The 18,217-nt window shown below is 34.6% G+C and overlaps 1 protein-coding gene across 1 annotated transcript in view; it reads left to right on the top strand.

Annotated features, from left to right (window-relative positions):
• The first annotated feature begins 1,180 nt into the window (after positions 1–1,180).
• large2 (LARGE xylosyl- and glucuronyltransferase 2) overlaps positions 1,181–18,217 on the top strand; it is a 148,728-nt gene continuing 131,691 nt past the window's right edge. Inside the window, exon 1 of the mRNA XM_083552958.1 lies at positions 1,181–1,353. The gene's annotated coding sequence lies outside the window, so the exon portion shown is untranslated. The remainder of the gene's footprint in view (positions 1,354–18,217) is intronic.

Genomic DNA, 18,217 nt, shown 5'->3' with positions numbered 1-18,217 from the left:
CAGGTTTGAGAAAGAGTTATATTTATTTTAGGTTTTTAGCAACTTTCCTGACTGAAATATTGCTTTGCTCTACACTCTCTTTTTGCTTGGGATGTAACACAAGACTGAGTGTATTAAAAATTCAATACAATTGAAACCAAGTGAAAAAGCAGGAGTATACTTCCTAAACAGTTAATGATCACACCCTCACCTCCACAATGCCACCATACAAAGTATAAATATAAAATACAAAATTCAACAAAATCAAAAATATTGCATAGAATCTGTTAATGAAACCATCCGTCCTTCAGTAAGGTCCTAAAATTACGGTTTCATAGTTTATATATGAATAGTGTACTTTTACTGTAGTTACTGTTTATAACTTTGTTTTATTGCTTTACATGTTACAATAAAAACAAATCCTTAATGAAATGAATGCAGCCCACCTTGCAACCCATCCTGCAGCTTATGCTGATTAGTACCATGTTTCTATTATGCTTATTTTGAGTAGTTTTGAGTATAATTGTAATTGTAATTGCTCTTGATATGGGCCAAATTGCATAAATGTGAATGTGATATATTAGCATAAAATGTGTCTGGCATTGATTGATTGATTGATTGATTGATTGATTGATTGATTGATTAATACAGGCTCATATTTGTAAACAATTTGCCAAGTAGGGGACAGACATCTTTCAAACATACCCAAATGAATGAAGGCGGTTCAAACATGTGTCAGGTGACATGAGCAATATATTAATAAAATTCTAGATTGCTTTTTTGCGTTTGAGGACACAAGCTTTTGAGAAAAAAAAAGTTTATTTCTTATAGATTATGCCTTTGTGGACTTTTATTAAAGGCTAAATTTTCTGAGACTTGAAAACAAAAGACTGCTCTGTCACTGATACGATTGTCTTGTGACTGTTCTTTTTTTAAAATGCATTCAACAAAAATTAAACGCAAACATAAAAATATGAATAGGTACAATATATTACTGCATGAAACCTAACGCTAGTGTTTAAGCACAAAGTCTGTGTGGGGTCCTTGTAATTATTTAAAGGATGTGAAAGCATGGCAGGCTAATTGTAGCATGACCGGTCACAATCTATTTTCAGCCATCACTAGTCAGTGGTGCATGCATACAGCAGTTACTTATCCCATTAAAGGCCAGTCACTTTTTTATGCTGGTCACTTTGGGAAGGATCCAAAATAAGCAGCTATGAAACAAGCGAAAATTAAACGTCACATGGGTAGCCAAGAAGTGAGATCAAGCAGTTGGAGTACATAATTCTTCTAAGAAGATACGCACAGCACATAACCTGCCTCTCTCCACTTTGCAGGATCTTCTTTCAAGGTCTGGGACTGATAGCATGTGTAAGTATATGAAATGCATTTTGAGCTGATTTGAGATGTTACTTACCAGTGGAAAACAATACCGCCATAATGGTAAGTGCTATTTGGTTTATGAAGACTGTGTGACATTATTTTATTCTTGATTTAATGTAAATCATTAATATAAAGATTATATGGAGATAATAGGTTACATCTTCTTGTCACTTGGTGGGTCCTTTAGTGCTTAAATGTATGTAGTGTATCTTTAAAGAACTTGAAAACATTTTTTAAAGATTTTGCACAAAGAACTGCAAACCAAACATAATTTTTCTCATAACCCAAAACTTGTTTTTTGGTTTCTCCAAGTTATCACCCCACTCATAAATCCATGTATAACAAGTAATTGTTTCATGCTCATGTTATTGCTGTTCACTGTCACTCAGTGTATTCGAGGAACTAGTGGAAGTAGATGGAGAGATAAATTATTTACTTTTGTTTGTTTACTTTTAAATTTTAAAGTGTTAGGTGGCTTGTTTGGATGTGGCTACTTTTCATAATATTTATTTGCAAAACAATTATTTACTAATAATCTATCTATCTATCTATCTATCTATCTATCTATCTATCTATCTATCTATCTATCTATCTATCTATCTATCTATCTATCTATCTGTCTGTCTGTCTGTCTGTCTGTCTGTCTGTCTGTCTGTCTGTCTGTCTGTCTGTCTGTCTGTCTGTCTGTTTTCATTTTAAAGCAAGAAATGGCTTGTTTGGATGTGACTCCTTTTCGTAATATTAATTTGTAAAGCAATTGAATTAAACAAAAGAGGAGACTTAGTTTCTGTCACAACCCCATTAGTAAATCAAGTGAACCCACATGGGGTCATGACCCCTAGTTTGGGAACCCCTGCTAAAAGCTAAATAAAGATACACAAAGGCCCTTAAAGTGTTGCAGCACACAGTATGACATGACATAATTCTTGTTTTTGTTGTCTATCTATAGCAAATGAACATGCTGTCTGTCTAAGGACATATTTTATTGGGTAGCAAGTGATCAGTGCATAAGTCATCAGAAAGCAGCTGCAGTTTTGCTAATGAGGTTTAATTTTATGTCTTATGCCCATGTAGTATATATATTACATTTGGCAATATAGTGTACACTACATTGTATGCAATATATATATATATATATATATATATATATATATATATATATATATATATATATATATATATATATATATATATATATATATATATATTCCACATTTAGTATCAATTTGATCTTATAATTCCCTTTCACTATTAGGGGAAGATGTTCCACTAGATTTTGGAGTGTGCTTGTAGACATTTCTGTTCATCAGCCACATGAGTGTTAGTAAAGTCAGGTACTGATGTAGTTGAGATGAGCAGACCTGGGGTGCAGTCAGTGTTCACATTCATTCCAAAGGTGTTCAGTAGAGTTGAGATCAGAGCTTAATAGCAGGCCACTCAAGATCTTTCTCTCCAAACCATATCTTCATGGTGTTTGCCTTATGCACAAGTACAACATTTTATTATACTGCATCCAAAGACATTCTATACAATTGTGTGGCTCCAATTTTGTGGTAACAGTTTGGAGAAGAACTAGATGAAAGGTCAGGTATCCCAATACTTTTGTTTATATATATAGCACTTGAAATTTTAATTAATATAACACCATTTATTTTAATAATATGTCCACTAATGTAAAAGGGTCCCTTATAAACTACAAAACTGTACACAATACTAAGAAAATTTGTCTTTTTTTTTTTTTTTTACTTTTGCTCACATATTTATTTAGACCTTCAAATACTCACAAAAAGCCTCCAGGGTCTCTTCTTCTCTGATATCATCAGTGACTTATTAATTATTTTGATTAAATTTGCATACCTATATTTCCTAATTCAGAATTTCTGAGTATAAAATCTATCAAGATTTGTGCCAGTTCATATTCTGTGACCTTCAATTAAAGACGCTTACTTCTTTCTTTTATAATGCATGACTACATTAAAAAAAAAGCCATTTTTGTACTTATATTTAAATATTTTTTTTCCCTTTTTCCACCCCTGATAATAAACACTCTTGTCACCTCATTTAGCCCAGGTTTGTTTGCATAATTGTGTTTCGGGTTGTCAGAGAAGTTAATCGCTAACACACTGCGTGAGTTCATTTTTATTTATTTTTTTCACTGTGTGCGGCTGGCTCAGGGTCACACAGCACTCTGTAAAGAAAAAGTAATAGCTTAATGACTAAAACTTAATAAAACTGGTGCTGGTTTTAAACTGTTACTGTCAAGAAATGTATTCAAAAGAAAAAGAAAAGCAATTTGATGTCTAATTCAAGCCTATTTAATATATAACAAATCGTGACATGATTTGTAACATAAAATCTAATTTCATTTTAGATGTCTTTTAAAATATATGCTTTTCATCAAAGAATGACAGGAATATAATGAACCAAAACTATCACTGACTTGGATTGAACACATTTCAACTTCACCTCTATTGTCCTATTGTGTCCTCTGGGGACATACATTGGAAAAATTAAGCTTTTAATTTGTGCACATCATAAAAAAAATTCTTGTTGTTTGATCAAATTGCGAATACTTTAGTACATTCATTTAATCAGTTGATGTACAATTTTCTGCTGTTTCCTACATTATCAGTTGTTTGTCATGTTGATAAGAATATATTATACTGGTTCACCTGAATAGTCTTACAGTTTTTCTCAATTGCTTTGGAGCATTTCTCAGATCAGAAATAAAAAACTTTCTTTCGGCTTCTAAACAGCGGATCATCCGCATGTTTGATTTGGCACATGTTTTTACGCTGGATGCCCTTCCTAACGCAACCCTCCCCATTTATCCGGGCTTGGGATCGGCACTAAGGCTTGTGCAACCCTAATGGCTGGGGTAGGTTCCTTGACCGGGGATCGAACACGGGCCGCAGCGGTGAGAGCGCCGCATCCGAACCACTAGACCACCAGGGAACCATGAAATTCTCAAAACTCCTTGTTCGACCTCAATGTCATGTAGTCCCTTGTGCACATCATAAAAGCATTTCTCGTTGCTTTGATCAAATTGCGAACGCTTTGGTACATTCATTTAATTGATTGTGTACAATTGTCTGCTGTTTCCTACATTATCAGTTGTTTATGTTCATGTTGATCAAAATATATTATACTGGTTTCACCTGAATAGTCTTAACCCCTAAAACATCTCGACATCAGATCATTGCATAAGTCATTGAATGCAAAATGGTTAAACCAGTTGTCAAAATCTGTCAAGCTTAATTTTCTATTAATTTTTATTTTTTTGTAAATGTTTAAGACTTGAATTGCTAAATTGTGCAGATGAATCTTAAATGTCACTAATGAAGGCAAGAGAATGGCATCAGATCAACCAATGATCAACTAGTTCTTTAAAACAGGTCAAAGGTGAATCTTGTGAACCTTTATTTGGCAACAGAGCAAAACACAGAATTACAATTTCTGAAAATGGATAAACCTCTAAGAAATGAACAAACACTTGTACAGTACAGTAAAAGTGTGAATCCTGTCCAGTCTCATGTAATCAATATAAATCAAATATGCAATCAAATAAATCCAGTTTTGCTGCTGAGGTTCATAGATAGCAATCAGAAGGAATTCAAATTTTGTGCATTTTCAATCATTGTAATCCAAACCATAGTTTATATCAAGAAATCCTGAAACTGTGCACCATCATACTGACAAGACTGAACATTTTGATGGTCTTGTTTGTGAACAAAGGGACTTTTCATTCTGAAGAGACGTTCATTGACAAAAATACGTACTTTTGAAAGGTGAACTAAGGATTTTGAGAAAAGTACGGGCTTTTTCACAAAATCCAATGTGTTGTGCTGTTTGTACCCACATTGTTTGGAGTTACTGGTTTGCAAATATTAAGGATGATTCGAATGCTCCAAAGCAGCTGAGAAAAACTTTAATCAAACAGCCCTCTGAGACTCAGCAGTAAACTGTTCAGGAAAAATAGAAAGAAGGAAATTCACTTATATAGTCATCTTGGAGGGAAAGGTAAAATAATGACAGTTCTAAAAAATGTTTGATGCCAAATTTAACACCTGTCTGGGTTCACAAAATCTTTTAATTCTTTTTAGCTGTTTGAAGCTTATCAGCACTAAATGGCAAAACACTGACTCTTCTTTGTGTAAAACCCTACACAAGGTTACACTCTACACTCAAAAGTATAAGCAATCCCAGACTAAGTTGCTTTGTCTATTTGTTTACCGTATTTTTCGGACTATAAGCTGCTACTTTTTTCCCACGCTTTAAACAATGCAGCAGTTAATTTATGGATTTTTCCGGGGGTTTTTCCGGTTTCACAAGATTCAAGCCAAAAAACTGAGCCCCATAACATTAGACCAATGAAATTGCCGAACAGGTTCAGGTGAACTAATGAAACTCTTTATATCAAATCAGATGCGCTCCCACTGAATCGGCCCGCACCACATCATAAATATGGATGATGTTCCTCTGACGTTTGACCTGCCGCTCACTCAGACTGTCTACAGGAAATGCGAATCATTCATCATGCTGAAAACAACCGGGCATGAAAAAACACACTTCACCTGTGTTCTGAGCTGCACGGCATCGGGAGAAAAGCTTCACCGATGGTGATTTTTAAACGCACAACGATGCCAAAAGATAAACTCTCGAGAGAAATAGTTGTGAAAGGAAGGAGGAAGACAGTGAACAATGACTTTCTTGGTAGGCTACTGTTTAGATACAAGCGGTTGTAGCGCGTTGAGTCTGGGTCATGCGATAGCTCGCTAACTCCAGTTGCAACAGAAATCATATAAGCACAGACAGGTTTCCAAAACTCGTGCTTTTTTATTTTTCTTGGCAACAGCGTTACGGATTAGTCAAAGAAACTTAGAAATGAGCATCAGAAAATAATAAGCACATATTCCTCAGTCTTGCACACATGCAGTAATACCGGAAAAAATGCGGCGGCAGGCTATTTCCCAAAATGCCGCTCTGCTCTTAAAGGAGCCACAACATATTTCACCCGTTACACCGTGTAACAGACACTGTCTTTTGTTAAAGCCTGTGTAAAGTTCATTAGTTTCAGTGTAGACATTATAGACAGGTGCGGCTTATTAATGTTTAAAATAAAAATCTTTGTCAAATTCAGTGGGTGCGGCTTTCAGTGCGCTTTATAGTCCGGAAATTACGGTAATTCTTGCTATTCTGCTAATATAAAAAAAAAAATTTTAAGTTGCTGTTTTATATTTTAGTTGGTCTTTGTGTGGATGTGCACAAATGCATTATTACATGTGTATACAGCACCTTCGTTTAACATGATGTAGATATTTTTGTAAAAATTCAGTTTTTGTCACATCTTAATACTGTATTTTGTTAGTATTTAAAGTGCTAAAGATGTGAACAAAGTACTAAGTTGCAAATCTCTTGTTACTAATAACTGTGCCAAGTCTAAAAAAACTAAACATGAAAACTTTCACTCATAAAACAGCACATCCAGTGAGTTTCTCAATCATTATATGCTTCTGAATATGTAATCATGAATTTCTTTTAAATTGTTGGCCCTTAAATGGTCACTGGTTTACTAAGCTATTGTACTGTGTTATGGATGTTTGCACATGTGCACTTTATGTAGTCTGGTGGTGGTCCGCTTATGTCTTATTTATTTCTGTGTCTTTGTGTAACTCTTGTGTTGTCTTATGTAGCATCTTGGTACTGGAGGGACGTTGTTTTTAGTTTTACTGTGTACACAAATGTATATGCCTGAAATGAGAATAAAAGCCAAGTGACTCTACTTGAATACAAAACAAAACACACAATTGGAACTGTCTGTGTTTTACTCACTGCAGGAAAGAGGTTGTGTGTGTTTTTTCTTTTACAAAATGGCAGACTTTACTTCAGTGTTTGTGACTTTGAAAGTTTGTGAGGTCAATTGTAACAAATTCACAGAGACAGATGAACCAGGACATGTCCTGATTCAAGAGACAGCAATATCTGACTATGTCATGATGATGGACAGAAGATAGAAAAGATAGATTGTGGCATTGACTGATTCTATTCAGCGAGGCATGCATCTTTTAAGACTTGTGTGATTCGCCTGCTCTAACACATCTGACTTTGGATCATTAAAGTGTAATCTGATGCTTTATGAACTGATGCAAGTGGATTAGTTGGAGAAAAAAAGAACTAGAATTGTTCAAGGAACAATAGTTTCTACATTGGTAGATCTGAAATCAGTGTTTTGGATTAAAGGTCGATATATGGTCTGAATATAAACAATGTGAAGTATTTCAGCAGATTGAACTTGGCTCAGAAAAAACCAAGGGCACTATGAGGGAGCAGACCAAGAGGGTTAGAACAGCGTTTCAGGAACGGTTTTATTTTCATTTGCTGTTTTTGGTCTTATTAGTGGACTACTACTACTACTACTACTACTACTACTACTACTACTACTACTACTACTACTACTAATAATAATAAATTACTAAACAAATAATGTTGCAGAGAAATACAAATTTATACTTCATAGCATATAAAACAGATGCCTTGTGTATTGAAAGTCTGAACACTTTAAACTAATGTTTAGCCCGTTATTTAAATCTATTCGCTAATCACCAATGTTAACATTAGTGATTACAAGATAATTGTTGTTGGCATTTAGTCATTTGTTTATAAGGAAGCAATTTATTGTAGTTGATCATTAATAAATAGTGAAGATTATATTTAGAGCAGTTAATGATGTAAAGAAGAACTTATTGTACTATTATTATTTTCGAGAATCCATTACATGAAGCATGCAATATGAAATAAATATTTGTTTATTGTAATGGTAAGACACCACACAACCTGCACTATAACTAAACTATAAGTTTTGTATGTATTTTTGAACATCCCATTTTGCATTCAGTCCCTATTTGCTGTTATAATAACCTCCACTCTTCTGAGAAGATGTTTCACTACATTTTAGTGTGGTAATGCAAATTTGGACTTATTCAGACAGGCCTGGGTGCAGTCAAAGTTCCAGTTCAATTCAATTCAATTAATTTCAATTCAATTCAATTCAATTTGTATAGCGCTTTTTAAAATTGACATTGTCTCAAAGCTGCTTTACACACAGAAGGGAGAAATAAGGTTATATAAAATAATTATAAAACTTGAAATGGAATTTTGCCTATACGTTCCTTATAACTGTTTATCCTGATGATCGAGCCAGTGGCAACTGTGGCAAGGAAAAACTCCCTGAGATGTTATGATGAAGAAACCTTGAAAGGAACCAGACTCAAAAGGGAACCCATCCTCATCTGGGTGGCACCAAATGTCCATACAGTGACATTCCAAATGAGCATCCCAAAGGTGCTCAAAAGGGTTGAGGTCAGAGCTCTATAGAAAGCCACTCAAGATCTTCTACTCCATGTGAAGCATATCCTCATATCCTCATTTGCACATGGTCATCGTCATGCTGGAACAAGTTTGGGTCCCATAGTTCATACATAATTTACAATTGTTTGCCTTCAACTCTTTGGTAACAGGTTGGGGAAGAGTCACATATGACTGCTAAAAGTCAGGTGTCCCAATACAACTGTCGATATAGTGTATAAACTTCTGTCAAAGCATAAGGATTCTATGTTTACACTGTAATGAATTAGGGTTAAACTGATCACAAAATATCAGTTTTGAATTCACGGTTAAATTTCAGTACAGTTAGTGGAAATAAGTACAAAACATAAAATTGCGTTTCAAGGTCGTTTATTATCATTAACAATTGTGACAATTTAAAAACTATTTTAAATAAAATGCCTGCTTAGTTCAAATAAAAAATAAAATATACAAAACTAACATAGAATAAAGCAAATTAATGCAATACACATTTTATTATATTGATTTAATTGAGTAATCGATTAAATTGGCACAAATTAAATTGGCTAAATAAAATAAAATAAATGGAAAAGATTTATTCAATAGTTTACAAATTGTTAGACCCTATTTGGGTAATTCAGATGTCTATATAGGTGTGTGTTTGTTTTACATTTAATATTTACTTTGCTAAAGATATGTTCTATTTAACTGTTTAATAATTAAACAGGTAAATTTATTAACTATTTATTACAGTGGGGTTTAATAACTACTTCTTTCAGCACACTTTAACAAATGTCTGCATTTAAGAAACCCACAAAATTGTATTTATTAATTTATCCAATTTATTTATTTATGAATTTATTAATTAATTCCTTCCATCCTTTTTCTCCTTTTAACAGAAATTATTGAAGCTGTACATAAAACGCGAAAGAATCCATATCGAAAGACTGTCGTAAAAATGTTGCCATTGACAGGAAGTGGCGGCGATTTCACGCAATCGCAGAAAAAAAATCTGCGTTTTCGCACATTCACAGTACAAAACGTGTTCCTGGTATGGATCAAGTAGCCAGTGACACAGAGACTAAAAAAACTTGCAGTCCACCACTTAATATGTTCGTGAGGGGACTTATTTTTTTAACTACGTATGTTTTGCATGTAAAACAAGGATTGCATTTATATGTGCACTGTACCGAAAGTAGTGTACCGAAAAGGTTTAGTACTAAGACGTGTACCGTTATACTCCTTGTATGAATATATCTTTCTTTGAACAACATACTATTACACTGGTTTTCACACTTTACATTAAATGCAACAGACAGCTCTGTCAGGCGAATGTTTCCAAATAATGCCTTTTTCCGTTCTTACACTTGAGTGCATACAGGCTTTTGCTCACCCATGAGGGTTATAAAAGCGTTGGCTTTCTCCTGCCAGCATTTTCTCTATGCTTCCTGGTCATGGTAGGATTATGTTGAACATATCACACAGGCACAGATGTTTGCATTAGGGGCTGCATGGATTAGGCTAGTCAAATAATACATAGTCAGAGCGGTTAGCTAGTGAGGCAGACAGTAAGAATAGTGAGAAAATAATAGTGAGCAATTAAATGTATTTTTTATTGGCCTGAAAAAGACAAAAAGCCTGTCAATTGAGTTTTGTTTTAATGCAGAATTAGCTCTTACAATCAAATGAGTAGCTAGGCATAGGACTGTTTTTTAAAACCACTGACTTCTTTTTTTATTGATATCCAACCACTATATTTTTTACATAAACTTCAATCTGATCACACATGGCAGTTTGAGAGCATTTTTCATTGTCTGTTTTTGACTGAATTGAATGCAGAAATTTCGAAATTGTCCTCTGAACCCTATCTCTTGTACCTGTATCTCTTTACTCACCAGTGTTTTACATTACCATGAAACACGCAAGAGCAAGTTTTTCTGTCCTAAAGACTCTCTGTGTGGGAAAACATACAATATAAGCACACTAGTGACTACCTAAATAATCAATTTATTCTTTAGAAAACAAGTAGTTGAAATCTGTATGCAATCATTGCAAATTTGCAATACAAAAATCTATGAATTAGCTGTTGCTAATGTATTAGAACAGTACATTTGGTCAGTACCTTCTGACATCCCTAAGGCACTAGAGTCAGACAGAGATCTTACAGTTTAGAGACAGATTTTTTTTGTACCCTTTATACACTGTAAGACTCTTTCAAAGCAGAGAACAATTATTTATGTCATATATGTAGCACTCCTTCGATATGTTTCCATGCACTGTGAACTTTGCACACTGTGTGAAAAGCATAGATTGTGTTTGTTGTTGAAATTGTACAAATCACAAATCAGATGTAAAGCATTTTATTTTACTCCTCTGCACAACATAAAGAGAGAGAGAGAGAGAGAGAGAGAGAGAGAGAGAGAGAGAGAGAGAGAGAGAGGGATGTTTGTGATTCATAGCTTGATCTTATGCTACCTGCAGTGACAGATTGATGTCCTTGCTGGACATCAGTAGAGGTTTTGTAGACACACACCTTTTGTATTTATTCGGTCAAATATACACCATAAGGATAAATGTTGATGGACACCTAACTATCCGATTTGTATGTGCTTTTTGAACATCTCAATCCACATTTAGTCCCCATTTGCTGTTATATTTACCTCCACATTTCTGGAATGATGTTTTCTAGAAGTGTTGTTGTGGAGATTTGTGCTCATTCAGCTAGCCAAGCCAGGTATGGATAGGTAGGTACTGGTAGGGTGAGGAGGCCTGTGTTGCAGTCAGCATTCCAGTTAATCCCAAAGGTGTGTAGTAGGGTTGAGGTCAGAGCTTTTTTTTTGCAGGAAACTCAAAATCTTCCTCTCCAACCCATATCAACCAGATCTTCATAGAGCTTACTTTGTACACAGGAGCATTTTTCATTCTGGGACAAGTTTGGGTCTCCTAGTTTAAGTAACGGGAAGAATTTAGTGAGACCACATCTAAGGTCATCCTATACAATTGTATGCCTACAGTTTGGGAAAGAACCACATGTGGCTGGAAAAATAAAGTTTCCCAAAACGTTTGGGTCTAATAGCACTTAACAAAGTCTTTTAAGATGCAAGGAAAAAACTGTAACAATAGGTTGTTAAACATAATTTCTCAGACAGAAAGTAATGCCTTTTCTGTCCTGTGTGTGGTTTCAGGTATATCTCTATCATTAATGACATGGTTTTTGATAACTGCTATTGTTCCTTTTCAGATATGTAGTCAGGTAGAATATGAATTTTAAATAAGAATAAGAATGTTATATAATATATTTTAAGTGTCATGAAAAGTCATGAAAATGCTTTTATATGGTTTACAATCTTTTCATGTTGCAACAATATTAACCATGTGTATAGTGCCAATTTATGGATTGCGATGCAGAATAAAACTCAGTCAGTCAGCCTAAAGATGTCTGAAACCTTGCTAGCTTTGTGTAATTTCCTATCATATAGAATGTCATGTCATTTCATCATGTCATTTTCTCACGCTTATCCGTAATTCGGGTCGCGGGGGCAGCAGTCTAAGCAGGCCCCTGCCTTCGACTGCTGCCCAATCCTCACAGCACCGTCCCTTACGGTCCCTTCTGCAGGTGGTGAGCCCACGGGAAGGCGGCCCCACGTCACTCCGACGTCACGGACCTTGATATTTCCCTCGTAAGGGACCATCATATAGAATGTCATGCTGTGCAATTTTTGGATAACTGCATGCTATAGAAAATTGAACAAACCTAAAAAATTCAGACACCATCAGATAAATTAGATAGATTAGATAGATTAGATAGATAGATAGATAGATAGATAGATAGATAGATAGATAGATAGATAGATAGATAGACAGACAGACAGACAGACAGACAGACAGACAGACAGACAGACAGACAGACAGACAGACAGATGATAAGCAATGAGTGGAATAAAGATAGATAGATAGATAGATAGATAGATAGATAGATAGATAGATAGATAGATAGATAGATAGATAGATAGATAGATAGATAGATAGATATAGATAGATAGATAGATAGATAGATAGATAGACAGACAGACAGACAGACAGACAGACAGACAGACAGACAGACAGACAGACAGACAGACAGATAGATAGATAGATAGATAGATAGATAGATAGATAGATAGATAGATAGATAGATAGATAGATAGATAGTGCTGCTAAAACAGCCCATGGCAGAATATTCCAAAATTGAAAGAAAAACTCTTTGTGAAAAGACAAAATAGGGTCAGGGAATCAACTACAAAAAAAAACAGATTAATTGTGAATTTGGCACAATTCATTTTTACAAATACAGCCATATTTGGGAAATGTGGTTATCTAATTGTTGTTATCTAAAAAGCAAATTTACAGGGGAAACATAATAGGCAACATAAGCCTGATAATAAAAGCACTGAAAAATTTGTTTTTTTCTTTTTAATAAGCTGAATATTTACCGAAACAATTCATGATTAAACTCTTTCACACAAAATGCTGTACTCTGAAAATAGAATAAATAATACATAGGATAAAGTTATTTTAGAAAAGAAAAACTCAAGTGTCTTTATGTAAAGATTTTCATTAGCAATATCTGAGATGGATCTTTTAGAAATTTAATTCCAGTATTTGTCATTTGATACAGGATCTGATAACTGAGTCGTTTTCTCTAATATGTCTCTAGGAGCCATGCTTAACTACATGGAGACACAGTTATATGTGTAGTGTTACTACACGTAGCAAAAAAAGTGCTGAATGTGCAAAAGACAGAGACACACTAATATCTGGATCTGGAGAGAGCAGGACATGGAGGACATCCCCTTCTTCTCACTTACATGCTTCACACACTGCTCCAAAGTGTTTCCCAGCTTACAGCCTAAAATACACAAACTCTCATTACTGTACAACTGGAGTGCAACAGAATGGGAGCATTTATATCTTATGTTTTAAGCTTCCCTGTCTCCATGTGATAAATAATGTGTACAAGTGTCTAGACTATCTGGAGCTGCCATTACAGTCGGATATAAACCTTACCAGCTGAGTAAGGCTCGAATTGCAGTTCAGCGCTGCTTATAGACAGCCCTTTTACTGCCTAGATACTGTTTATTAATGGAACACTTCAAAATTATTATATATTTTTAATGATCAGATTTCTAGGTCTGTGTATTTAGTGTACCGATTATTACACATCACTTTCCTTGTATCAAGAAGAAAAACTGTTTACACATTCAACATTTTTATTAACTTTCTGAAGAGCATCTGTGTTAACTCTAAACTATGTGGACTATGCTGATAAATTATGACCTTTATGGACGCTTAAAAATGAGTCGCAGTTCTGAATTCTTGACACCTTATATTGATTCAGAGCTCATTTTATACTAACAAATGCATTTGAGTAAAGAATTCGTTCAGATCTATTTACAAAATATTTTTATGACATTCAACTTACATTGTATCTTAATTGAAAACAGAAAGATTACTAAGATAACTTTTATCTATGTTCATCACCTAACTCTGCAAAAGGTCAGTGGCGCACCAATCATTTCACACCTAGGCCTTCAGTAGTGTCCTATCTGAATCAATCCACCTCCTAATATCATCATTATGATGCCGTGGCTATAGAAACCATCAATATTATACAGAAATGCAGTCTTCACACATCACAGACAGGTATCTCATGCAGCGGGAATGAATGCCATTAGTAGCTGCACTGCTCACATGCATCATCTCTAGCAGAAGCATTAATATTAACCTAAATAATTTCAGAAATACATCCACCCCAGGTTTTTCACAACTTTCTCCAAACACAGAAATTCAATAGATTCAGGTTTTCCTTGAATTGAAAGTAGTGTTTTCCTTATGATGTCCAGCTTTTTTTGAAAATGACCTTATTAGCATATCTGCATCCGAATCAATTTCTTCTTCTCTGTCAACCATTGTGGAACGTAAAAACAGCTATTAGGTCTACATGAATATATTTTAGCTTGTGTAGTTTGCTACACAATTTGCTAGCTCTGACTAGTATGAGCTCTGACCGTTTAATAAAAATACGTGAAAATGCTGATTAATTGTATGCCTGCTAGATGGCCCTGATGTTGCCAATTTGAAATCTAATTGGTTAAATCAACAGTTCATTGTCATGTATTTGAAGCTACAGGAGATTCTGTTGATTCTGAAGACCAGAAAGCAGATTTCTTTGACCCTGGCAACACATTAAGGCTAAAACATAATTGGATAGAAACTCTAACATAAACATATGCTACACTACTGAAAGAAGCACAACCAAAAGAAAAGCTATAAAATGAAGAGAATATACTATTGGGAATAATTCAATACGTAATAATGGAAGCAATATATAAAAAAAATGCAAGTGAGGGATTTTGAAAGTGTTTAGGCCAGCTGAGAAGGCAAGACCTAATGGTCCACTACTGTTATGACTTTTTTTCTGGTGAGGTAATTTGATCATGCAACCATAATGTAATTGTACAATACTTATACTAGCATTGCCATAGGTAAGTGGAATATCTTTTGTTTTCATGAAAGATATGACTGACTTCACATTGTCAACCATCTTATATGCAAGCCAGCTAGTTTAAACATTGTAAACTACCTCAGATTTATCCAATTTATTTTACATGAATATGACCATATGATCATCAGACAAGAACAGTGTAAGAAACTACTTACTCTTTTACCCATGTTATTCATTGATACACAATTTTCCTTAAATTTTATTTCAAATGTTGTAAAGTCCTTGGTGTCATTTTTTTACTATTCACTTTAGTAATAATTGGATTGGTGTGATATCATTTTTACTCTTTATGTTTCTTAGTTGGAAACTGTCCAACTGCAAAACATAACTATGTAAAGAAATAGGATCATTATTCATGACTAATTTTGTGTGTTAGTGTTTGTGTTTATCCAGTTTAACTAATAAGTTGACGATTTAATGGTTAAGAAATTAGATAATTTAAGCAGTGGTTCTAGATTGATATGTTCATTACAAAAAAAAAAAAAAAAAAGAGATAATACATGTTGTGAACAAAAATAAAAAGGCTATTACTGTAAGTACTGGTAAGCAATAGCAATGGATAATCAATCATGTAAATTTCTACACTTTTAGGGTTACTAGGCAAAAGGAACATTTTGATCTCGCCCAATAAATTTCCCACTGATAATTTCAATGCCACCAGATTGTACCCTTTAACCTTTCTTTAAGCATTTTTTTAACTACACAATAATCCTACATCTTCATTCAAGCTTTGTAACTTTTTTCCTGGTGTGTCAGATTACATTAAACTGAATTCATTAGTGTCAGTTGGTCATTTCTGAGAATTACTGAGAATTGCAAAAATTTTTGAAAAATTTACTTGGGTTTATGGAACTTATGGAAATTCATTACTTCTGAACAGACATGCCTTGAAGCTTTAGCTTTGCAACAATCTTGAACTAAGTGTTATTGCCATGAATTATGGTCCCCATCAGCCACTGCGTATTATGGTGTCATGTCAAATGTCGTTTCATGTATTAGGATCACGTCGCAGGTTAATAATACTGTATAATATAATTTATCCCTTGTCTCTTGTTTGTCATTCCATAGTTTTGGTTCATGCTTATTTTCAATACCCATGTCCCACATTTCAGTTCCATTTTACTTTTTGTATATTTGTTTATTCTGTTTAATTCCATTGAGTTTGTTTTTTTTGTGCACTTTATAAAATATTTTTGCACTTGCAGCCACTATTCCTTGTGTTATTTGACATCTTTGTTTACGCTTATGAACACAGCTTTTATTTATATGCTGAAAGTCACAAGACATTTTATGTGAATATATTTCCCAAAAATTTAATAAACTACAAAAACAACCGGCATTAAGTCCACACTGAGATGAGTATAGATATCTTTGGAAATTGTGATATTTACCTTCAAATGTATATAAAGAGGTGTTCTCTTGAAAACCAGATCCTTTCATCCACCTAATGTAGTAATTTTAAGAAGAGAATGACTTGACGTTAGGGTTAAAAAAGTAGTATAGTGTGTAAATGTGTGCGCCTGTGTGTGTGTGTGTGTGTGTGTGTGTGTGTGTGTGAGACAGTATTCTTCACAGCGGTCTCCTAAACAGATGGCTCGGAAGCTCTTGGAAAGCATTTTATATTTGTGCCTGGTCTGAAATGATTCCTCCGTGCCTGTCCATAAAGTTTTACCCCTCACCAAAACATTGCTGTCTACACAAACCAGCCTTGTTTCATCAAAGGTTGTCATGGGAACACTGTGTGTACTCAGCCCCAAGAATTAGACTTATAGAGAGGGCAGCCAAGAGATCTGTGTATGCCATCAATAAGTACTGCACAACTTTAATGCCTTTTTTTTTGCATTATATACACTAATAACAAATACAATCATGCTGAAATTTAATAATAATACAAAGTGCAAGTACAGATGTATATATTCTCACCTACCACATCAAGAGGGCATCTGGGTAAAAATTACATCTGCTTTATTCCTGAAAACACTCCAATGTTCCACATTTTTGTGAAGCTTTGGGTCACGCTGCAGCTAAAATCAATACTCGATGAAAAAAAAAAGCCAAAAAAGGTTATATCTTTCAAAGTTGCTCGCTTAATGACTCACTTGTGAATGAAGTGAAGTGGGACAGAAAGTGTGCAAGGCCATAGTGATTATTATTTATTGAAAGTTAGGTGTTTTATGTCTCTCATCAGTGTTTTTATAAAATGTATTAGACTTGATCCTGTTACTCAGAGAGTGCTGAATGAATGGAATAATCTTACGTATTTCATTCAATAAACACTCCTGCTCCAGAGTTACTTACAGAAGTGCACTATAGTAGAAGTAGTTTATAGCAAGAAGTTCTGCATGCCACTTTTACAACTCCTTTCCGGGCACTATCCAGTTACTCAGCTGTCCCAGTCCATGGTGACTCTACACCATGTCTTGGCTCTTGTATTATGTCCTGGTTGATGTGTTCATTGGTGTCTATAGCACTGTGTAATCTGGCTTTTATTAAATTCATATAAGCACAACTTATTGGAAAGAAAGTGGTTTTGAAGTTCCTGAACAGTGAGGTACATTAACTTAAACAGTACAAGATGAGATTTTCCTTTACATTACAGTAAAACACATTAAAAGTTCCAGGCAGGGGATCCACTTGGTAGACTGGCTTTACTGAATTAACCTTAGATGTGAATTAGGGGTGTGTGAATATGTGTGAGGAACTTGTGAGCTATCCAAGATATATTTCCACAACCATTTCAAACACCCATCTGGAGCCTATCCATGCTTCCTGGATAGGCTCCAGCTCTACCCCAAATCCTGACCACACTTGTTATAGATGTGTTTAGAAGTGTCTCTTTACCAATTTGTACCTTTCATACAAGTGAACTCATGTTATTTTCTTACTCTACAATTTCCAATCATCGAAAAACACATTTCGGTGTCTTCACTGCCCCCTCACACATACCCAATTACTGAGCAGATA

The sequence above is a fragment of the Silurus aristotelis genome (genome assembly GCF_946808225.1).
Source record: "Silurus aristotelis genome assembly, chromosome: 10".
Classification (NCBI taxonomy): domain Eukaryota; kingdom Metazoa; phylum Chordata; class Actinopteri; order Siluriformes; family Siluridae; genus Silurus; species Silurus aristotelis.
This window is presented reverse-complemented; position numbering and strand designations above follow the sequence as displayed.